General features: G+C 49.2%; 1 protein-coding gene across 5 annotated transcripts in view; it reads right to left on the bottom strand.

Moving 5' to 3' along the window:
- The window catches only part of PCCB (propionyl-CoA carboxylase subunit beta), an 840,377-nt gene that overhangs the window by 766,411 nt on the left and 50,854 nt on the right, over positions 1-23,112 (bottom strand). Inside the window, exon 1 of one of the 5 annotated variants that reach the window (XM_030215925.1) lies at positions 12,796-12,800. The exons of the other annotated variants lie outside the window; for them this stretch is intronic. The gene's annotated coding sequence lies outside the window, so the exon portion shown is untranslated. Of the gene's footprint in view, positions 1-12,795; positions 12,801-23,112 lie in introns of those variants that run through there. 5 annotated transcript variants of the gene reach the window in all.

Below are 23,112 nucleotides of genomic sequence, written 5' to 3'. Positions count from 1 at the left end.
CCCCATTTTCCTCCCAAATTTTGGGGGAAAAAAGTGCGTCTTATAGTCCGAAAAATACGGTACGTTTGGTTTCTGTCCTATCTGATTATTGGAGTTTTGTTTCTTTTTATGGTTATCAATAGAAATCAAACAAAATAAAACATGGAAAAGAAAATAAGATGATACCTTTTTTATTGGACATAACTTAATACATTTCTTGATTAGCTTTCGAAGGTTGCCCTTCTTCGTCAGATCGGAAATAAGCAAATGTGCTAGCTGACAGTGTATATAAGTGAGAAACATTCAAGCATTGCTATGACAGTCTGACAGGGTGGGAGGATGGGGGTGGGTAGGAAGTATGCATGGGGACATCAAAGTATACTATTGGTATTCTAACAGGGTGGGTGTGGACAGGTGAGGGGAGGGTGATCAACAGAGACATACAGCTTTATGGTTTATAATGGGCTAGGAACCCCAGGTCCTTGTTAAGTCCTTTCTGTTGGGTGTTAAAATATTCAATCATTCTGACTTCAAAGGTCTTACGTTCTTGTATGGTTTTAAAGTTACCTTTGAGGATTCTCACTGTGAAGTCACTGGTGCAGTGTCCTGGTCTTGTAAAATGTTGCCCAACAGGCGTGGGAACCCTGCTGGCACCAGCATTGTTTATATGATGTCTATGTAAATTGAATCTTGTCTTAAGCATCTGGCCTGTTTCTCCAATATAGCATCCTTCATTACATTTTTTACACTGAATGATATATACCACATTGGAAGATGAGCAAGTGAAAGATCCCTTTATGTTGAATGTCTTTCCTTTGTGGATGACTTTGGGGTCCTGTGAAATATTTTGGCATAGTTTGCAACTGGATAAATTACAGGGAAGTGTGCCCTTCTGTTCCTTTTCAGTCTGTGAAGGAAGTTTACTTCTGATTAGCTTGTGTTTTAAATTGGGTGGCTGTCGGAAGGCCAGTACTGGTGGGGATGGGAATATCTCTTTCAGTAATTCATCCTCCTGGAGTATAGGTTGTAGATCTCTTATGATTTTCCTCAGTTTTTCCAGCTCTGGATTGTATGTCACTACAAGCGGGATTCTGTCTGTGGATTTTTTCTTTTTGTACTGTAGCAGATTCTCCCTGGGTGTTTTGAGGGAGGAGGCAATTTTCTTGGAGATTATTTTGGGGTTGTAGCCCTTCTGTTTGAAGGATTCAGTCAGGGTTTTAAGGTGTCTGTCTCTGTCCCCTGGGTCAGAGCAGATACGGTGGTATCTTGTGGCTTGGCTGTAAATGATGGATCTTTTTGTATGTGAAGGATGGAAGCTGGAGTTGTGGAGATAGCTACATCTGTCTGTGGGTTTCTTGTATACAGATGTTTGTATACAGCCATCACTGATTGAGACTGTGGTGTCCAAAAAATTGAAGGGCACACTTCCCTGTAATTTATCCAGTTGCAAACTATGCCAAAATATTTCACAGGACCCCAAAGTCATCCACAAAGGAAAGACATTCAACATAAAGGGATCTTTCACTTGCTCATCTTCCAATGTGGTATATATCATTCAGTGTAAAAAATGTAATGAAGGATGCTATATTGGAGAAACAGGCCAGATGCTTAAGACAAGATTCAATTTACATAGACATCATATAAACAATGCTGGTGCCAGCAGGGTTCCCACGCCTGTTGGGCAACATTTTACAAGACCAGGACACTGCACCAGTGACTTCACAGTGAGAATCCTCAAAGGTAACTTTAAAACCATACAAGAACGTAAGACCTTTGAAGTCAGAATGATTGAATATTTTAACACCCAACAGAAAGGACTTAACAAGGACCTGGGGTTCCTAGCCCATTATAAACCATAAAGCTGTATGTCTCTGTTGATCACCCTCCCCTCACCTGTCCACACCCACCCTGTTAGAATACCAATAGTATACTTTGATGTCCCCATGCATACTTCCTACCCACCCCCATCCTCCCACCCTGTCAGACTGTCATAGCAATGCTTGAATGTTTCTCACTTATATACACTGTCAGCTAGCACATTTGCTTATTTCCGATCTGACGAAGAAGGGCAACCTTCGAAAGCTAATCAAGAAATGTATTAAGTTATGTCCAATAAAAAAGGTATCATCTTATTTTCTTTTCCATGTTTTATTTTGTTTGATTTCTATTGATAACCTTAACAGTGGACTAACACGGCTACCACACTCCGTTTCTTTTTATATATGTATAATTCTGGCGATCACGTCTACAAAAAGATACAAACAGGATGGAATCTGTCCAAAAGGTGGCTACAAAATTGGTCAGTGGTCTCTCTCATAAAGCGTATGGGGACAGACTTAAGGCTCTCAATATGTATACGTGGGAAAAAAGGGGAGAGAGAAGAGATGTTTAAACACCTCTGTGGCATTAATGTATAGAAGCTGAGCCTCTTTCAAATGAAGGAAAAATCTTGAATGAGAGGGAATAGGATGAAGTTAAGAGGTTATAGGCTCAGAAGTAATATAAGGGAATACTTTTTCATGGAAAACGTGGTGGACATGTGGAATCGCTTCCAAGTGGAAGTGGTGGAGACGAGGACCGTGTCTGAATTTAAGAAAGCGTGGGACAAGCATGTGGGATCTCTTAGGGAAAAAAGGAAATAGTGGCAGGGCCACCGAGAGACAGACAGGCCCAGGACAGGGCCATAGCCCCCCCCCCCCCCCAACTTGGGATGCAACTGCCACCGCCCCTCCTCACTCAGGCAGCCACGGCTCACTCAGTGCATCTGCTCCTCCCCAGCCTACAAGGGGGGCCCAGCACCGGGTTCTGTCTCTCTCATGCTCCTGTGTACCAGGACCAAATTATCACATTAATGCAATCACCTGGGTCCCAACAGGTGAAGGAGAGACACAGACCCCGGCACTGAGCCCCCCTTGGAGGCCACGCCCGGGAAAATTTGTCCTCCCCTGCCCCCCCTCTCGGCAGCCCTGGACAGTGGTTGCTGTGGATGAGCCATTTGGCTCTTATCTGCCATCAGGTTTCTATATTTTTATATGATTTTATTGTAAAACATTTTGGTGGAGGAGTAGCCTAATAGTTAGTGCAGTGGACTTTGATCCTGGGGAACTGAGTTCGATTCCCACTGCAGCTCCTTGTGACTCTGGGCAAGTCACGTAACCCTCCATTGCCCCTGGTAGAAAGCGAATGCTACATACCTGTAGAAGGTATTCTCCGAGGACAGCAGGCTGATTGTTCTCACTGATGGGTGACGTCCACGGCAGCCCCTCCAATCGGAACACTTTCTAGCAAAGTCCTTTGCTAGTCCTCGCGCGCCGATGCGCACCGCGCATGCGCGGCCGTCTTCCCGCCCGAACCGGCTCGTGCCGGCCAGTCTCATATGTAGCAAGACAAAGAGAAGGGAAGACACAACTCCAAAGGGGAGGCGGGCGGGTTTGTGAGAACAATCAGCCTGCTGTCCTCGGAGAATACCTTCTACAGGTATGTAGCATTCGCTTTCTCCAAGGACAAGCAGGCTGCTTGTTCTCACTGATGGGGTATCCCTAGCCCCCAGGCTCACTCAAAACAACAACCATGGTCAATTGGGCCTCGCAACGGCGAGGACATAACTGAGATTGACCTAAAAAATTTACCAACTAACTGAGAGTGCAGCCTGGAACAGAACAAACATGGGTCTAGGGGAGTGGAGTTGGATTCTAAACCCCAAACAGATTCTGAAGCACTGACTGCCCGAACCGACTGTCGCGTCGGGTATCCTGCTGCAGGCAGTAATGAGATGTGAATGTGTGGACAGATGACCACGTCGCAGCTTTGCAAATCTCTTCAATAGTGGCTGACTTCAAATGGGCTACCGACGCTGCCATGGCTCTAACATTATGAGCCGTGACATGACCCTCAAGAGCCAGCCCAGCCTGGGCGTAAGTGAAGGAAATGCAATCTGCTAGCCAATTGGATATGGTGCGTTTTCCCACAGCCACTCCCCTCCTGTTGGGATCAAAAGAAACAAACAATTGGGCGGACTGTCTGTTGGGCTGTGTCCGCTCCAGATAGAAGGCCAATGCTCTCTTGCAGTCCAATGTGTGCAGCTGACGTTCAGCAGGGCAGGAATGAGGACGGGGAAAGAATGTTGGCAAGACAATTGACTGGTTCAGATGGAACTCCGACACGACCTTTGGCAAGAACTTAGGGTGAGTGCGGAGGACTACTCTGTTATAATGAAATTTGGTGTAAGGGACCTGGGCTACCAGGGCCTGAAGCTCACTGACTCTACGAGCTGAAGTAACTGCCACCAAGAAAATGACCTTCCAGGTCAAGTACTTCAGATGGCAGGAGTTCAGTGGCTCAAAAGGAGGTTTCATCAGCTGGGTGAGAACGACATTGAGATCCCATGACACTGTAGGAGGCTTGACAGGGGGCTTTGACAAAAGCAAACCTCTCATGAAGCGAACAACTAAAGGCTGTCCTGAGATCGGCTTACCTTCCACACGGTAATGGTATGCACTGATTGCACTAAGGTGAACCCTTACAGAGTTGGTCTTGAGACCAGACTCAGACAAGTGCAGAAGGTATTCAAGCAGGGTCTGTGTGGGACAAGAGCGAGGATCTAGGGCCTTGCTGTCACACCAGACGGCAAACCTCCTCCACAGAAAAAAGTAACTCCTCTTAGTGGAATCTTTTCTGGAAGCAAGCAAGATGCGGGAGACACCCTCTGACAGACCCAAAGAGGCAAAGTCTACGCTCTCAACAACCAGGCCGTGAGAGCCAGGGACCGGAGGCTGGGATGCAGAAGCGCCCCTTCGTCCTGCGTGATGAGGGTCGGAAAACACTCCAATCTCCACGGTTCTTCGGAGGACAACTCCAGAAGAAGAGGGAACCAGATCTGACGCGGCCAAAAAGGAGCAATCAGAATCATGGTGCCTCGGTCTTGCTTGAGTTTCAACAAAGTCTTCCCCACCAGAGGTATGGGAGGATAAGCATACAGCAGACCCTCCCCCCAGTCCAGGAGGAAGGCATCCGATGCCAGTCTGCCGTGGGCCTGAAGCCTGGAACAGAACTGAGGGACCTTGTGGTTGGCTCGAGATGCGAAGAGATCTACCAAGGGGGTGCCCCACACCTGGAAGATCTGCCGCACTACCCGGGAATTGAGCGACCACTCGTGAGGTTGCATAATCCTGCTCAGCCTGTCAGCCAGACTGTTGTTTACGCCTGCCAGATATGTGGCTTGGAGCACCATGCCGTGACGGCGAGCCCAGAGCCACATGCTGACGGCTTCCTGACACAGGGGGCGAGATCCGGTGCCCCCCTGCTTGTTGACGTAATACATGGCAACCTGGTTGTCTGTCTGAATTTGGATAATTTGGTGGGACAGCCGATCTCTGAAAGCCTTCAGAGCATTCCAGATCGCTCGTAACTCCAGAAGATTGATCTGCAGATCGCGTTCCTGGAGGGACCAGCTTCCTTGGGTGTGAAGCCCATCGACATGAGCTCCCCATCCCAGGAGAGACGCATCCGTGGTCAGCACTTTTTGTTGCTGAGGAATTTGGAAAGGACGTCCCAGAGTCAAATTGGACCAAATCGTCCACCAATACAGGGATTTGAGAAAACTCGTGGACAGGTGGATCACGTCTTCTAGATCCCCAGCAGCCTGAAACCACTGGGAAGCTAGGGTCCATTGAGCAGATCGCATGTGAAGGCGGGCCATGGGAGTCACATGAACTGTGGAGGCCATATGGCCCAGCAACCTCAACATCTGCCGAGCTGTGATCTGCTGGGACGCTCGCACCCGCGAGACGAGGGACAACAAGTTGTTGGCTCTCGTCTCTGGGAGATAGGTGCGAGCCGTCCGAGAATCCAGCAAAGCTCCTATAAATTCGAGATTCTGCACTGGGAGAAGATGGGACTTTGGATAATTTATCACAAACCCCAGTAGCTCCAGGAGGCGAATAGTCATCTGCATGGACTGCAGGGCTCCTGCCTCGGATGTGTTCTTCACCAGCCAATCGTCGAGATATGGGAACACGTGAACCCCCAGTCTGCGAAGTGCCGTTGCTACTACAGCCAAGCACTTTGTGAACACTCTGGGCGCAGAGGCGAGCCCAAAGGGTAGCACACAGTACTGGAAGTGACGTGTGCCCAGCTGAAATCGCAGATACTGTCTGTGAGCTGGCAGTATCGGGATGTGCGTGTAGGCGTCCTTCAAGTCCAGAGAGCATAGCCAATCGTTTTCCTGAATCATGGGGAGAAGGGTGCCCAGGGAAACATTCTGAACTTTTCCTTGACCAGATATTTGTTCAGGGCCCTTAGGTCTAGGATGGGACGCATCCCCCCTGTTTTCTTTTCCACAAGGAAGTACCTGGAATAGAATCCCAGCCCTTCTTGCCCGGATGGCACGGGCTCGACCGCACTGGCGCTGAGAAGGGCGGAGAGTTCCTCTGCAAGTACCTGCTTGTGTTGGAAGCTGTACGACTGAGCTCCCGGTGGACAATTTGGAAGTTTTGAGGTCAAATTGAGGGTGTATCCTTGCCGGACTATTTGGAGAACCCACTGATCGGAGGTTATGAGAGGCCACCTTTGGTGAAAAGCTTTCAACCTCCCTCCGACTGGCAGGTCGCCCGGCACTGACACTTGGATGTCGGCTATGCTCTGCTGGAGCCAGTCAAAAGCTCGTCCCTTGCTTTTGATGGGGAGCCGAGGGGCCTTGCTGAGGCGCACGCTGCTGACGAGAGCGAGCGCGCTGGGGCTTAGCCTGGGCCGCAGGCTGTCGGGAAGGAGGATTGTACCTACGCTTGCCAGAAGAGTAGGGAACAGTCTTCCTTCCCCCGAAAAATCTTCTACCTGTAGAGGTAGAGGCTGAAGGCTGCCGGCGGGAGAACTTGTCGAATGCAGTGTCCCGCTGGTGGAGCTGCTCTACCACCTGCTCGACTTTTTCTCCAAAAATATTATCCGCACGGCAAGGCGAGTCCGCAATCCGCTGCTGGATTCTATTCTCCAGGTCGGAGGCACGCAGCCATGAGAGTCTGCGCATCACCACACCTTGAGCAGCGGCCCTGGACGCAACATCAAAGGTGTCATACACCCCTATGGCCAGGAATTTCCTGCACGCCTTCAGCTGCCTGACCACCTCCTGAAATGGCTTGGCTTGCTCAGGGGGGAACGTGTCCACCAAGCCCGCCAACTGCCGCACATTGTTCCGCATGTGTATGCTCGTGTAGAGCTGGTAGGACTGAATCTTGGCCACGAGCATAGAAGAATGGTAGGCCTTCCTCCCAAAGGAGTCCAAGGTTCTAGAGTCCTTGCCCGGGGGCGCCGAAGCATGTTCTCTAGAACTCTTGGCCTTCTTTAGGGCCAAATCCACAACTCCAGAGTCGTGAGGCAACTGAGTGCGCATCAGCTCTGGGTCCCCATGGATCCGGTACTGGGACTCGATCTTCTTGGGAATGTGGGGATTAGTTAATGGTTTGGTCCAGTTCGCCAGCAATGTCTTTTTGAGGACATGATGCATGGGTACTGTGGACGCTTCCTTAGGTGGAGAAGGATAGTCCAGGAGCTCAAACATTTCAGCCCTGGGCTCGTCCTCCACAACCACCGGGAAGGGGATGGCCGTAGACATCTCCCGGACAAAGGAAGCGAAAGACAGGCTCTCAGGAGGGGAAAGCTGTCTTTCAGAAGAGGGCGTGGGATCGGAAGGAAGACCCTCAGACTCCTCGTCAGAGAAATATCTGGTGTCTTCTTCCTCTTCCCACGAGGCCTCACCATCGGTGTCAGACACAAGTTCACGGACCTGTGTCTGCAACCGTGCCCGGCTCGACTCCGTGGAACCACGGCCACGGTGGGAGCGTCGAGAGGTAGACTCCCTCGCCCGCACCGGCGAAGCTCCCTCCGCCGACGTAGTCGGGGAGCCTTCCTGGGAGGCTACCGCAGTCGGTACCGCAAGCGGCACCGATTCGGAGACCTCACCCCGGACAATGGGCCAGCCGGCGCCTGGCTCGACGGTACCGGTGGCGCAAGCACCCCCGGTACCGGAGGGGTAGGGCGCAACAGCTCTCCCAGGATCTCTGGGAGAACGGCCCGGAGACTCTCGTTCAGAGCGGCTGTAGAAAAAGGCATGGAAGCCGATGCAGGCGTCGACGTCAGAGTCTGTTCCGGGTGTGGAGGCTGTTCCGGGCTGTCCAAAGGGGAGCGCATCGACACCTCTTGAACAGAGGGCGAGCGGTCCTCTCGGTGCCGATGCCTACTGGGTGCCGACTCCTTCGGCGACCCAGAGCTCTCGGTGCCGACATGGGAAGGGGACCGGTGACGATGCTTCTTCGACTTCTTGGGACGAAGCATGTCACCGGAGCTTCCCGGCACCGACGAGGAGGACGTAGAATCCAGCCGTCGCTTCCTCGGGGCCGAGACCAAAGGAGGTCGGTCTCGGGGGGGGCTGTACCGCAGGAGCCCTCGGAATGGGGGGAGACCCACCCGAAGGCTCACCGCCACCAGCAGGGGAATGGACAGCCCTCACCTGCACTCCAGACGAAGCACCACCGTCCGACAACATCAGCAGCCGAGGAGGTCTCAATACCGACGCCGACGCAGCCTTCCGATGTCGCCCCTGATGCAGAGGGCCGATGCCTCGATGCACTCGGGGGCGAAGATGAAGGTCCAGGCGCCGACGACGTCGATGCAGTCGATACTCCCGGTGCCGATGCCGACGAAGAGCCCGAGAACAAAATGTTCCACTGGGCTAACCTCGCTACCTGAGTCCGCTTTTGTAAAAGGGAACACAGACTACAGGCCTGCGGGCGGTGCCCAGCCCCCAGACACTGAAGACACGACGCGTGCCTGTCAGTGAGCGAGATTACCCGGGCGCACTGGGTGCACTTCTTGAAGCCACTGGAAGACTTCGATGTCATGGGCGGAAAAATCGCGCCGGCGAGATCAAAACTCGAAATGGCGAAAATGGCACCGCAAAAATAGGGGAAAGAAAAACTTCGACCGAGGCCTAAAAAGGGCCTACCCCGACGACGAAAGAAAACTTACCGGGGCAAAGACTGGAAGTACAGGAAGGGAGAAAACCATAAAGGTCTCCTTCCGACACCTTTTTTTTTTTTTTTTTTCAAACAAAGTCGATAAAACGACGCACGAGGTCAACTTTGGGGCGCGAACGGCGAAACACGACCGTACCGAGCGCGGACAAAAGAAGACTGGCCGGCACGAGCCGGTTCGGGCGGGAAGACGGCCGCGCATGCGCGGTGCGCATCGGCGCGCGAGGACTAGCAAAGGACTTTGCTAGAAAAGTGTTCCGATTGGAGGGGCTGCCGTGGACGTCACTCATCAGTGAGAACAAGCAGCCTTCTTGTCCTCGGAGAAAATAAGTACCTGAATATATGTAAACCGCTTTAAATGTAGTTGCAAAAACCTCAGAAAGGCAGTATATCAAGTCCCATTTCCCTTCCCCTTCCCATCTCTGTTGTAGCCAATTGGTATAGCAAAGTGTGAATAAATTGTAAACGGGTTCCTTTTTTTTTTTTGTTCAGCCTGGGAGCTGCAGGGGAGCCAGTGGGAAATTAACACCCAAACAGGGTGTACGGGCAACAGGGGTGGGGACCCACAACCCTTGGGTAAGGTCCTGTAGGATCAAGCCAAAGCTTTACACAGTGGCACTAAGAAGTGCAACTGGTGGCTGCAGAGCAAAGCTCTGAGGTCAACCAAGAACAGACCCAAGCCATGAGCAAATGTTTGGCTCAACCATGCTGTGCAGCCACAGCCAACAGAGCAGAGAGCTAGGTCAGGGACCAGGAGCACCATCAGAACAACCTACCACCTGCTAGAGTTAGAGAACTGGATTGTTCCAGGGAGCATCATTGATTATAAAAGTGATACTGGGTCAGACCAATATCCTGTTTCCAAGCCAGGTCACAAGTACTTGGCAGAAACCCAAATCATGGCAACATTCCACGCTACACATCCCAGGGCAAGCAGTTGTTTCCACATATCTGTCTCAATAGCAAACTATGGACTTTTCCTACAGGAACTTGTTCAAATCTTTCTTAAACCCAGAAATGCTAACCGCTGTTACCACATCCTCCAGAAAAGAGTTCCAGAGCTTAACTAGTCGTTGAGTAAAAAATATTCCCTCCTATTTGTTTTAAAACTATTTCCATGTAACTTCCACTAGAATCTCCTTGTCTTTGTACTTTTGGAACGAGAAAAAAAATCCATTTACTTCTACCCGTTCTAAACCACTCAGGATTTTGTAGACCTCAATTGTATCTTTATCAGTCTCTTTTCCAAACTAAAGAGCCCTAACCTCTTTAGTTTTTCCTCATACGAAAGGAGTTCCATCCCCTTTATCATTTTGGTCGCTCTTCTTTTAACTTTTTCTAAATTCCACTATATCTTTGAGATACGGCGACCTGAACCATAGGAGGGCTAAATGGTCAGTATTCTCAATGGAGAAGGGTAGTTAATGGGGTTCCCCAGGGGTCTGCGCTGCTTTTTAACATATTTATAAATGACCTAGAGATGAGAGTAACTAGTGATGTAATTAAATTTGCTGACGACACAAAAGTTATTCAAAGTTGTGAAATCGCAAGAGGATTGTGAAAAATTACAAGAGGACCTTAAGAGACTGGGCATCTACATGGCGTTTAATGTGAGCAAGTGCAAAGTGATGCGTGTGGGAAAGAGGAACCCGAATTATAGCTACGTAATGCAAGGTTCCATGCTAGGAGTCACCGACCAAGAAAGGGATATAGTGGAATTAGAAAAGGTGCAGAGAAGGGCGACAAAAATGATAAAGGGTATGGGATTACTTCCCTATGAGGAAAGGCTAAAGCCGCTAGGTCTCTTCAGCTTGGAGAAAAGACGGCTGAGGGGAGATATGATAGAGGTCTATAAAATAATGAGTGGAGTGAAAAATGTAGATGTGAAGAGTCTGTTTATTCTTTCCAAAAATACTACGACTACCCCTAGTCCTAGTATTTTTGGAAAGAGTAAATTTTGGAAAGTAGTAAATTTAAAATGAATCGGAGAAAATGTTTCTTCACTCAACGTGTAATTAAACTCTCAAATTCGTTGCCACAGAATGTGGTAAAGGTGGTTAGCTTAGCGGGGTTTAAAAAAGATTTGGACAGCTTCCTAAGGAAAAGTCCATAGACCATTATTAAAATGGACTAGGGGAAAATTCACTGCTTATTTCTGGGATAAGCAGCATAAAATGTTTTGTACATTTTTGGGATCTTGCCATGTATTTGTGGCCTGGATTGGCCACTGTTGTTAACAGGATGCTGGGCTTGATGGACCTTTGGTCTGTCCCAGTATGGCAATACTTATGAACTGGAGCAATACAGAGACATTATAGTATCTTCGGTCTTATTCACCATGCGCGGCCATCAGCTTCCCACCCATTGCGCAAGAGTCCCGTCAGTTTGATAACAAAGCAAAGAAGGAAAGACATTGCACCGAGGTGCAGCAAAACTTGTAAGGTCTCCCCTACCGCCGCCCGTTTTACGGCAGTGCCGCATCGGGACTCCACAAACACGTCTCTCACCGGGGCACAGAATTCCAGTCAGTAACCTTCTCTGATCAGGTCCAGGACCCACTGATCTGAGGTATCTTGGTCCACTCCTCTAGAAAGAGGGAAAGATGTCCTCCTGTTGCAGGCAAGGAGGAGTGGACCGGCGTCCCATCATTGTGGAGGACGCCCCTGAACTCCTGGCCTTGAACCAGCCCCTGCGGAACGTTTGTCCGAGCGAAAGGAGTTCCTCTGTTGAAAACGGGCACGTTGAGACAACCAAGCAGAGCGCCCCGGGCGATACCTGCGAGCTTCACGGAAGCGAGGTCTGGAAGGAGGGAAACATAAGAACCTTGGAAGAAGGCCTCGGCCTATCCTCAGGTAACCGCTGGGGTTTAGATTCCCCCAGGTCTTTCACAATCTTCTCCAATTCCTCTCCAAATAACAGGAGGCCCCGAAAGGGTAGCCTCACCAGCCTTTGCTTAGAAGCCATGTAAGCAGCCCAATGCCGCAGCCAAAGAAGGCGGCAGCGGGCGGACACCGCCACAGACATCTGTTAAGCCGAAGCTCTGACCAGATCATAAAGGGCATCAGCCAAAAATGACAGGGCCGAATCCATCCACGGGGCAACCTCGAGAGGGAGCCCGCACCATCGGTGGGCTGTTCCACCGCCTGCTGCAGCCAGGAAAGACATGCCCGGGCTGCACAGGAACTGCAAATAGACACCCTCAAGGCAAGGCCCACAATTTCAAAGGACCGCTTCAGCGCGGACTCCAGCCGCCGGTCCTGCATGTCTTTCAAAGCGACCCCTCCCTCTACTGGGAGAGTGGTCTTTTTTGTCACCGCCATGACCAACGCATCCACTTTAGGCATCCCCAAAGGGGCCAAGTGCTCCTCACGCAGACAGTAAAGCTGACCCATAGCCCTGGCCACATTCAAAGGCCCATCAGTGTCAGACCATTGAGCAGAAATAAGCTCTTGGATGGAGTCATGCACCGGAAAGGCCCAAGTAGGCTTCTTAGTACTTGCCATCCTAAGATTAACAGAGGAGGCCTCGCCTTCAGCAGGATCATCAATCGAGAGGGCCTGCAAGGCGTCAGTAATGAGAGCTGGCAGCTCGTCGCGGTGGAAAATCCGGACCGCATTGGGATCATCCAAATCCAGTGGCAAACAGGCACCCTCTTCTGGATCATCCGTCCCTGAGGGCCTGCCAGATCCCTCAGACTCTCCACAGCCCAACCACGGGGGGGGGGGGGGGGGGGGGGGGGGGGGGGGGGGGGGAGGGGGGGAAGATATGCGCCACTTTCAGACGGGGAATTTACCCGTCTATGTTTAGCGTGTTTCCAACGCTCGGGGGAGGAAATAACCTCTGAAGCCATCCCCGGATCATCAACACCCGGAGGAAAACCAGGATGCAACACAGTGTCAGACACCTGCGGCAGAGCTCTTTTCAGCATGAAAGCCTTATGCATTAAAAGCACAAACTCAGGGGAGAAAAACTCACCCTAACCCTCCGCCTCCGAATTAGGAGAAACGGATGTAGGAGCTCCTCTAGCAGCCTCTAAACAAGGCGTCCCCCAGCACTCAGACTCCTCCGCAACCGCAAGGGTCGAGACATGCGGCACTTCCAAAATGGCGCCCACTGCTAGCTCCATCGAGCGGGAAGAATCATCGCTCGCCGTGCTCATACTAGCATGAGCGTCTAAGGAGCACGTTTTCCACAGCCCCGCTGCTGATCTGCGTTTACCACAACGGGAGCACCGCTTAACTCTTTCAGCAGCCATCGCCCGACAGGACGGGAATATTGCAATACAATGGCGGCTTCGCACCAAAACGTACCCTGATCGAAACGGCGTCCGCAGGACCTCCCCGGAGGAGCTGGGCATCACTCTCACCTCAGAGGACCGAGTCAACGAGCTCCGGTCAAGCTGCACAAAACCAGAATCACTGGAAAAAGCCTCAGAACAGCCACGCAGTAAAAGCGCGCCTTTTTTTTTTTTTTACGCTGTGAGGAAAGTTGGAGGCAGGCAGCAACAGAGGGACGCCAGGAGGTGGGGGGAATGGGTAAGGCAGGGAAAGGGCGAACCTATATGCCTTTAAGGCGGGCACCACCAGCCACAACACCCCTGCTCAACTGGCAAAGCACAGGAGCCACCTCAGGCAGTCTGAAATCCAGGAGCTGATCAAGCAACGTCCACACCTAGTGGGAGATAGAGAAATACTGAAGGCAGTTGGGGCTAGCCATCCAAGAGGCACTATGGTTTTTCAGTGTTCTCTATCTCCACCTGCTGGTAGGCGGATACAACCCATCAGCTAATGGATTCATCTGCTGCTGATGACAAGGAATATTGCTTATGCAATAAAACAATATGCATTAGTGAAGGGGTGGTATATTGCATCATGTGTCAATGTTCCCTATATTATATTGGACACACTAAACATCAGCTGAAGAACAGGTTAGCGGAACATGTTAGCAATCTAAGAGTTGGTTAAAAAAGGTGTGCCCCTGGTGGCCCATTGGTCCGCTCATAAACATGCTATTACTGATCTGAAATGTGCAGTGTTAACACAAATCGATTCATCTGGATGGGGTAGTGACGTCACCTCGTGGTTGTTCTCCATGGAATAACACTTTATATTTACGTGGAATACGGTAGTCCCTAGGGGGTTGAATCTTGAGGTGGAATGGGTATAATTGAATAAGGTGCAGTCAGATGAGCTCAATTGACTAGATTATTTATACTTCAGAAGTGGGGGGATGGTTTATAGTCTTCCCTCTCTCAGGGACACTTGACGGTGGTTCCCTCTTTGGATGTTTATTCCCGAAGGTAAGCAGCCATATACGATATGAAAAAATTTGATTATTAATTGGTGAAAATGAGTAGCTATAATGGTGCCTTTAGCTGGGACAGTATTTGTATATTTTGTTGTTATAGGCTACGGGAGTTGCTCCTGATGAAGGACAACACGAAATGCGGTCTCGCATTGAGGAGCCAGTTGAGTTAAAGTGAAATTAGAGGGTGGATTTCCGAATGGTTCAAATGGAAGCACTCTTCAAGCTGCGTGGAGCCATTTAAATTGGCCTATCTTGGGATCTTACAAACAATTGATTTATTTTCAACACACGATCATTGTTGCCAAAATTGACTGCAAGTTAAGATGTCAACAGGAGAGAACTAATCTTTTGGTCAACAAATTGGACTGTGAGAAATACCTGGCACACAGGGAGTGTGTTCAGTACACATTTAATATATTTATTTGTTGCATTTGTATCCCACGTTTTCCCACCTCTTTGCAGGCTCAATGTGGCTTACAATACATCATGAGTAACAGAAATACATGAAAACTGAAGGATTTTGGGTAGCATGATAATGATAAAACATGATAGTATATTGACAAACAAACAAACAAACAAACATATTAAGAAGTATTTAAGAAATATAAAAGAGTTGTATAAGAAGGTATACATTTAGTAGTAATTACAGGATCTTGGGTATCTTGATGGTAGTGTTTTGGCAAGTAGATATAGTAGAGGCAGTTTTGGATGTGCGTATAGGAGTTTATATTTGTTGATCATTGTTGTATGCCTTGTTAAAGAGATGAGTCTTCAGTAGAACTCGGAAGTTAGCTAATTCATAGATCGTTTTTAATTTGCTTGGCAGCGCATTCCAGAATTGTGTGCTCAGGTAGGAAAAGGTTGACACATGCGTTAGTTTGTATTTGAGACCTTTGCAATTTGGGAAATGAAGATTGAGGAATGTGCGGGATGATTTTTTAGCATTCCTGGGTGGTAGGTCTATCAGGTCTGACATGTAGGTTGGTGCGTCTCCATGAATAATTTTATGAACTAGGGTGCATACTTTGAACGTGATACGTTCTTTAAGTGGAAGCCAGTGCATCTTTTTTCATAGGGGTTTAGCACTTTCGTATTTTGTTTTACCGAATATAAGTCTGGCTGCAGTGTTCTGAGCTGTCTGAAGTTTCTTGATTATTTGTTCTTTGCAACCAGTGTAGAGTGCATTGCAATAATCTAGGTGGCTGAGTACCATTGATTGTACCAGGTTGCGAAAGACGGTTCTTGGGAAGAAAGGTCTTACTATTCTCAATTTCCACATTGAGTGGAACATCTTCTTGGTTGTGTTTTTCGCGTGACTCTCAAGTGTTAGGTGTCGATCAATGGCAACTCCAAGAATTTTTAGGGTGTCCAAGATTGGAAGATTCAGTTTTGGTGTGTCAATGGTGGTGAATTTGGTTCGTGTTGTGTTGTGAGGTGAGATGAGTATTAAGCATTGGGTTTTTTCTGCATTGAGTTTCAGCTTGAACGCGTCCGCCCATGTGTGCATGATATGTAGGCTTTGGTTGATGTCATCGGAAATTTCCTTTAGATCATGCTTAAATGGAATGTAGATTGTTACGTCATCTGCGTATATGTATGGGTTTAGGTTCTGGTTTGATAGTAGTTTCACCAAGGGTATCATCATTAAGTTGAATAGAGTCGGTGAGAGGGGGGATCCCTGTGGAACTCCGCATTCAGGTGTCCATGTAGATGATGTAGTCGAATTAGATATCACTTGATATGATTGTGTGGTTAGAAACCCCTTGAACCAGTTGAGAACATTTCCTCCAATTCTGAAATACTCGAGGATATGTAATAGTATCCCATGATCAACCATATCGAAGGCACTAGACATATCAAATTGTAGCAGTAGTATATTCTTGCCAGTTGCAATTGTTTGTTTAAATTTATTCATGAGAGTAACTAGTACTGTTTCCGTGCTATGGTTGGACCGAAATCCTGACTGGGAATCGTGAAATATTGAGAATTTGTTTAAATAATTTGTGAGTTGTTTGGTTACCATCCCTTCCGTCAGTTTGGTTATTAGGGGTATGGATGCTACTGGCCTGTAGTTAGTTAGTTCACTGACACTCTTCTTTGTGTCTTTGGGTATTGGAGTAAGTAGAATGTTTCCTTTTTCCTTCGGGAAGAGTCCGATTTGTAGCATATAGTTTACGTGGTTCGTGAGGTCTATTATAAATTGATGAGGGGCAGATGTCATGAGGTTGTTTGGGCACATATCTAATTTGCAGTGAGATTTGGCGAATCTTTTGACCGTTTGGGAGATAAGATCCTCCGATAGTATCTCGAAATTGGTCCAGGTTCTGTCTGCTGGGTGTACACCTGGTTCTGGGTCTAGACAGTCAAGGAGTGTGGCATAGTCGGTGTTGCTATCTGGTATTTTAAGTCGTAGTTGTACGATTTTCTCCTTGAAGTATTTCGCGAGATTGTCTGCTCCTGGTGTGTCTTTGTTGTTGGTTGTGATTGGTGTGGTATCTAGTAATTTATTCACGAGTTGGAAGAGTTTGTGTGTGTCTTTGTAATTCGGTCCGATTTCTTTTTTATAAAATAATCTTTTGGTTTGCCTTATGGTATACTTATATTTTCTTTGAAGTTGTTTCCAGGCGTTAAGTGTTGGGTCGTCTTTCTTTTTATTCCACGCATGTTCTAACCTTCTAACATGTGTTTTCCGTTTTTTCAGTTCTTCGGTGAACCATGGTGTGATGTTCTGGTTTGAATTGGGGCAATGTTGTCTAGTATTATTCTACATTTATCATCCCATTCTTGTAGGAATTGGATTGTGTCTGCTCTTGTTGTCCATCCGTTTTGGACGATCTGTTGCCAGAATATTACCGGGTCTATTTTTCCTCTCGTGGTGTAGGTTTTTCGTTCTTGTTTGTTAATTGTGTCTTTCATATACCATATGATGTATATAGACTATTGAATGAATGGTGAAGTGAAAGGCATGAATGAGTGAGTTCCTTTGAAGTTAGGAAATGTTTGTAACGTATTGATGTTAATCACATATGTAGGATTAAAGAATCATTGATATAGTAAAAGGGAGTACCTTTATTTGTATGTATGAGTTTTACTCTAATTTAATTAAAGTTCCCCCTATTTGTATAGAATAGTTAAAATTGAATGCCAAGAAGTGCAGAGTTATGTGCTTGGAGTGCAGAAACCCAAATGAGATACTGGATAGGAGGGGAGAGATTAGTAAGCTTGACTCAGGAGAGAGACCCCCTCCTAATGGTGGCCAAGTATCTGAAGGTGAAGAAACAATGCGATAAGGCAGCGGCCGTGGCCAGAAGGATGTTAGGCTGCATAGAGAGGGGTATAACCAGCAGTAGAAAGGAGGTGTTGATGCCCCTCTACAAGTCGTTGGTGAGACCCCACTTGGAGTATTGTGTTCAGTTTTACTAAATATGTAAAAAGACTGGAAGCGGTGCAAAAAAAACATACAAAAATGTATGGGATTTGCGTCGCAAACCGAATGAGACTTGCCGACATGAACATGTATACCTTGGAGGAAAGGAGAAACAGGGGTGACATGATAATACAGACGTTCAAATATTTGAAAGGTATTAATCCGCAAACAAATCTTTTCCAGAGACGGGAAGGCGGAAGAACTAGAGGACATAAATTGAGGTTGAAGGGGGGCAGACTCAGGAGTAACGTCAGGAAGTATTTTTTCATGGAGAGGGTGGTAAATACGTGGAATGCCTCCGCGGGAGGTGGTGGAGATGAAAACGGTAATAGAATTCAAATATGCGTGGGATAAACACAAAAGAATCATGTTTAGAAGGAATGGATCCACGGAATTTTAGCAGAGACTGTATAGCAACACCGGTAATTGGGAAGCAAAACCAGTGCTGAGCAGACTTCCACGGTCTGTACCCTGATCGTGACTGAATAGATATGGATGGGCTGGAGTAAATTTTAAGGGAGTTCAACTTTTAGTATAAGAACCGTGCTGGGCAGACTTCTACGGTCTGTGTCCTGAAAATGGGAAAATTAGGTTCTTACCTTGGTAATTTTCTTTCCTTCAGTCATAGCAGATGAAGCCATTACATATGGGTTGTGTCCATCAACCAGCAGGGGGAGATAGAGAGCATTCAACTTTTCACAGTGCCTCATGGCCAGCCAGCTCCACTGCCTCTTCAGTATTTGAAGCTTCCAAAGCAGTATGGCAAACCGCAATGGGAATAACATGAACTTTCCTCACAGCGAACGATGGCCCCTTAACAAGGGCATGAACTCAAAAGGAGGGAATGAACACATCCTCCTGGAGGGACTAAACTCGTCCTCCTTATTGTATAACTGGAGGGGATACACGCAACCTCCTGGAGGGAATAAACTCATCCTCCAAAACATAAACTGGAGAGAATGGACTCATCCTCCTATAAGTGAACATGAATCCTGAAGACTGTTTTCCAACTTTCTCCCAAGGAAGGAACTTCAGAAAACAAGAACAGAACCTGAAACAGAGTCACAGCATACAGACAATCATACAGGGAGGGCTCATGGCTTCATCTGCTATGACTAAAGGAAAGAAAATTACCAAGGTAAGAACCTAATTTTCCCTTCCTTGTCATCAAGCAGATGAAGCCATTACATATGGGATGTAACAAAGCAATCCCTATATAGGGTGGGAACAGGTCACACCACGCGCTAGCACTTGTGCTCCAAAACGCGCATCCCTCCTAGCAGCCACATCCAGCCTGTAATGTCGGGCAAAAGAGAGCTTAGAAGCCCATGTTGCTGCACTGCATATCTCTTGAAGAGAGAGTGCTCCAGTTTCAGCCCAAGAGGAAGAAATCGCTCTGGTAGAATGCGCCTTAAAGGCTACAGGCGGAGACCGGCTGGCAAACAGATAAGCTGAAAAGGTAGTTTCTTTGAGCCAGCGGGCAATAGTGGCTTTAGACGCTGGAGACCCTCTGCGAGGACCTGATAGCAAAACAAACAGATGATCATAGATCCTGAAAGAGATAGTAACTCGCAGATACTGCAGCAGAGTCCTGCGCACATCCAACAGGTGCAACTGCCCAAAAGATTCTGGAAACTCCTCCTTATCAAAGGCGGGCAAGAAAATAGGCTGGTTTAGGTGAAACGCTGAAACCACCTTAGGCATGAAGGAAGGCACGGTCCGAACCGTGACCCCGGACTCTGAGAATTGCAGAAATGGGTCTCTACAGGACAGCACCTGGAGCTCTGACACCCGTCTCGCCGAAGTAATGGCCACAAGAAAAACAGCCTTTAGTGTCAAATCTTTCTCCGATGCTCGCTGAAAAAAAGAAGCCTGCAGGGCCTTCAAAACTAGCCCCAGGTTCCAAGCTGGACAGAGTGCTCGCACGGAAGGCCGGAGCCGAAGCACCCCACTAAGAAACCGTGCCACATCTGGATGAGCAGCTAAAGACACGCCTTCAACCTTACCACGAAGGGAGGCCAAAGCTGCCACTTGCACCAGCAGGGAATTATAGGCCAAGCCTATTTGTACACCATCCTGCAAAAAGTCCAGAATCGGCGAGACAGGAGTCCGCATGGGTGTGATCGCTTTTGAAGCACACCAAGACTCAAACTGGCGCCAAATCCTGGCATAAGCCACGGAAGTGGAACGCTTGCGGGCCTGCAGGAAAGTGGAAATGACTGTTTGAATAGCCTTTATCCCTCAATTGCGCCCTCTCAATCGCCATGCCATAAGACCAAAGTGGCAGGCATCCTCCATGGCTACCGGGCCCTGTGACAACAGGTTCGGTACCAGAGGTAAAGGAAGGGGAGCCTCCAATAGCATCTGTCGGAGGTCCGCATACCAAGGCCTCCTGGGCCAATCCGGGGCGATGAGGACCACTTCTCCTGGGTGCAGTCGAATCCGCAGGAGCACGCGCCCTATCAAGGGCCACGGAGGGAACACATATAGTAGGCCCGGAGGCCAGGGCTGAGTCAAGGCATCCAACCCTGCCGAGCGAGGATCTCTCAGTCTGCTGAAGAAGCACGGGACTTTGGCATTTGAACTTGTCGCCATTTGGCACATATCTGCAGGAATACTTCGTCTGCTAGTTCCCATTCTGCTGGATCGATCTGATGCCTGCTTAGATAATCGGGTTGCACGTTGCTCTGACCTGCAATGTGAGCTACCGACAGAAACTGAAGATGCAGCTCGGCCCAGTGGCAAATCTGTTCGGCCTGCACGGCCAGTGCTCTGCACTGAGTGCCACCTTGTAGATTTATGTAGGCCACTGCTGTCGTGTTGTCCGACATCACTCTGACAGCCAATCCTTCCAGGGTCACTTGAAAGGCCAGAAGCGCCTGAAACACCGCTTTCAACTCCAGGCGGCTGATGGCCCACTCCGACTCCTCGGGTGTCCATAGACCCTGGGCATGCTCCCCCTTGCAATGTGCGCCCCAGCCCTTCAGGCTGGCATCTGTCACTACTAGACACCAATCGGGGAGCGCCAGCAGCATTCCTCGCCGCAGCATGCTGTCTGAGAGCCACCACTCCATGCTGAGTCAGGCCGCAGGGAGCCAAGAAAGTCTGCATTGATAATCCTGAGAAACTGGAGACCATCTTTGAAGTAGGGAATACTGTAGAGGTCTCAGGTGCGCTCTCGCCCAGGGCACCACTTCCAATGTGGCTGTCATCGATCCCAGCAGCTGGACAATGTCCCAAGCTCGTGGGCGGGGCATCCTCAGGAGCAGCCAGAGTGGTCTCAGTACTTCAATCTCTAGGCTGGGTCGTCAATATGGCCAAAAGTCACCTGACCCCCTCGCAATCTCTAGAATATTTGGGGGCCAGGTTCGACACAGACTCGGGCTATGTATATCTACCCAAGCTAAGGCGATGCAAGCTTCAGAATGAGGGCTGTCTGCTCCTGAGGATGCCCCGCCCACGAGCTTGGGACATTGTCCAGCTGCTGGGATCGATGACAGCCACATTGGAAGTGGTGCCCTGGGCGAGAGCGCACCTGAAACCTCTACAGTATTCCCTACTTCAAAGATGGTCTCCAGTTTCTCAGGATTATCAATGCAGACTTTCTTGGCTCCCTGCGGCCCGACTCAGACCATATACCTACTCTGTGTCTGCTCTGATGAGCCAGTCGTCTAGGTACAGGTGAACCCTGATACCTTCTCGCCTGAGCAAAGCAGCTACTACCACCATTACCTTCGAAAAGGTTCGGGGAGTTGTGGCGAGGCCAAAAGGCAAGGCCCGGAACTGGAAATGTTTTCCCAACACCGCAAACCTCAGAAACTTCTGGTGCGGGGGCCAAATTGGTATGTGCAAGTAAGCTTCTTTCAGGTCTAGAGACGTGAGAAACTCTCCTGGCTGTACCGCAGCAATGACGGTGCAGGGTTTCCATATGGAAATGCCGCACTCTCAGGGACTTGTTTAATTCTTTTAAGTCCAGAATAGGGCGAAAAGACCCACCTTTTCGCGGCACCACAAAGTAGATGGAGTATCGGCCGTAGCCGTGTTCGGCGGGAGGTACCGGGGACACGGCCCCTAATTGAATCAGACCTTGCAAAGTCTCCTCTACCGCCGCCCGTTTGGCGGCAGAACCGCATCGGGACTCCACAAACACGTCTCTTACTGGGGCGTTGAATTCTATTCTGTAGCCATCTCTGATCAGGTCCAGAACCCACTGATCTGAGGAAATATTGGCCCACTCCTCGGCAAAGAGGGAAAGACGTCCTCCGATGAAAGGAAGCGAGGAGGGGGCCGGCGCACCATCATTAAGAGGGTCGTCCCTGAACTCCAGGCCTAGAGCCGGTGGCTGCGGAACGCTTGTCCGAGCGAAAGGAGTTCCTCTGCTGAAAACGGGCACGAGAAGTGAACCCAGCAGAACGCCCCGAGCGGTACCTTCTAGCTTCACGGAAGCGAGGTCTATAAGAGGAGTGGACCGCCTGGCCCTTGGAGGAAGGCCTCGGCCTATCTTCGGGCAAGCGCTGGGGTTTAGGATCTCCCAGGCCTTTAACATTTTTTTTCCAACTCCTCACCAAATAGGAGAAGGCTTTGAAAGTGCAACTTCACCAACCTTTAGGCAATGTCCGCTGCCCAATCTCGTAGCCAAATAAGACGGCGAGCCGCCACTGCTACTGCCATTTGTTTAGCTGACGCTCTGACAATATCATAAAGGGCATCTGCCAAAAAGGACAAGGCCGACTCCAGCCGCGGAGCCACATCCGAGAAGGGCTCCGCTCCATCTCCGGGCTGTTCCACTGCCTGTTGCAACCACGCCAGGCAGGCTCTAGCAGCATGACAACTGCATGCAGACGCCCGAACAGTAAGACCTGCAATTTCAAAGGACCATTTAAGTGCTGCTTCCAGCCTACAGTCTTGTATATCCTTCATAAGTACATAAGTAATGCCATACTGGGAAAAGACCAAGGGTCCATCGAGCCCAGCATCCTGTCCACGACAGCGGCCAATCCAGGCCAAGGGCAACTCCTCCTTCCACAGGGAGGGTAGTTCTCTTTGTCACCGCAGTGACTAGGGCATCTACTTTAGGCATTGCAAAGCGAGCCAAATGCTGCTCACGCAGAGGGTATAATTGCCCCATAGCCCTGGAAACTTTCAAAGGTCCCTCAGGGTCAGCCCACTGAGCGGAAATAAGCTCTTGGATGGAGTCATGCAAAGGAAAGGCTCGAGCAGGCTTTTTGGTACTAGCCATCCTAGGATTCACAGAGGAGGCCGTGCCACTGTCAGGCTCTTCAATAGAAAGGACCTGTAGGTCATCTGAAATAAGCGCTGGCAGCTCATCACGGTGGAAAATCCTCACCGCGGAGGGATCATCCAGATCCTGTGGTA

Source organism: Microcaecilia unicolor, chromosome 10 (assembly GCF_901765095.1).
Source record: "Microcaecilia unicolor chromosome 10, aMicUni1.1, whole genome shotgun sequence".
Lineage (NCBI taxonomy): Eukaryota > Metazoa > Chordata > Amphibia > Gymnophiona > Siphonopidae > Microcaecilia > Microcaecilia unicolor.
Note: the sequence above shows the minus strand (reverse complement) of the source record. Positions and strands in the feature narration are given on the sequence as shown.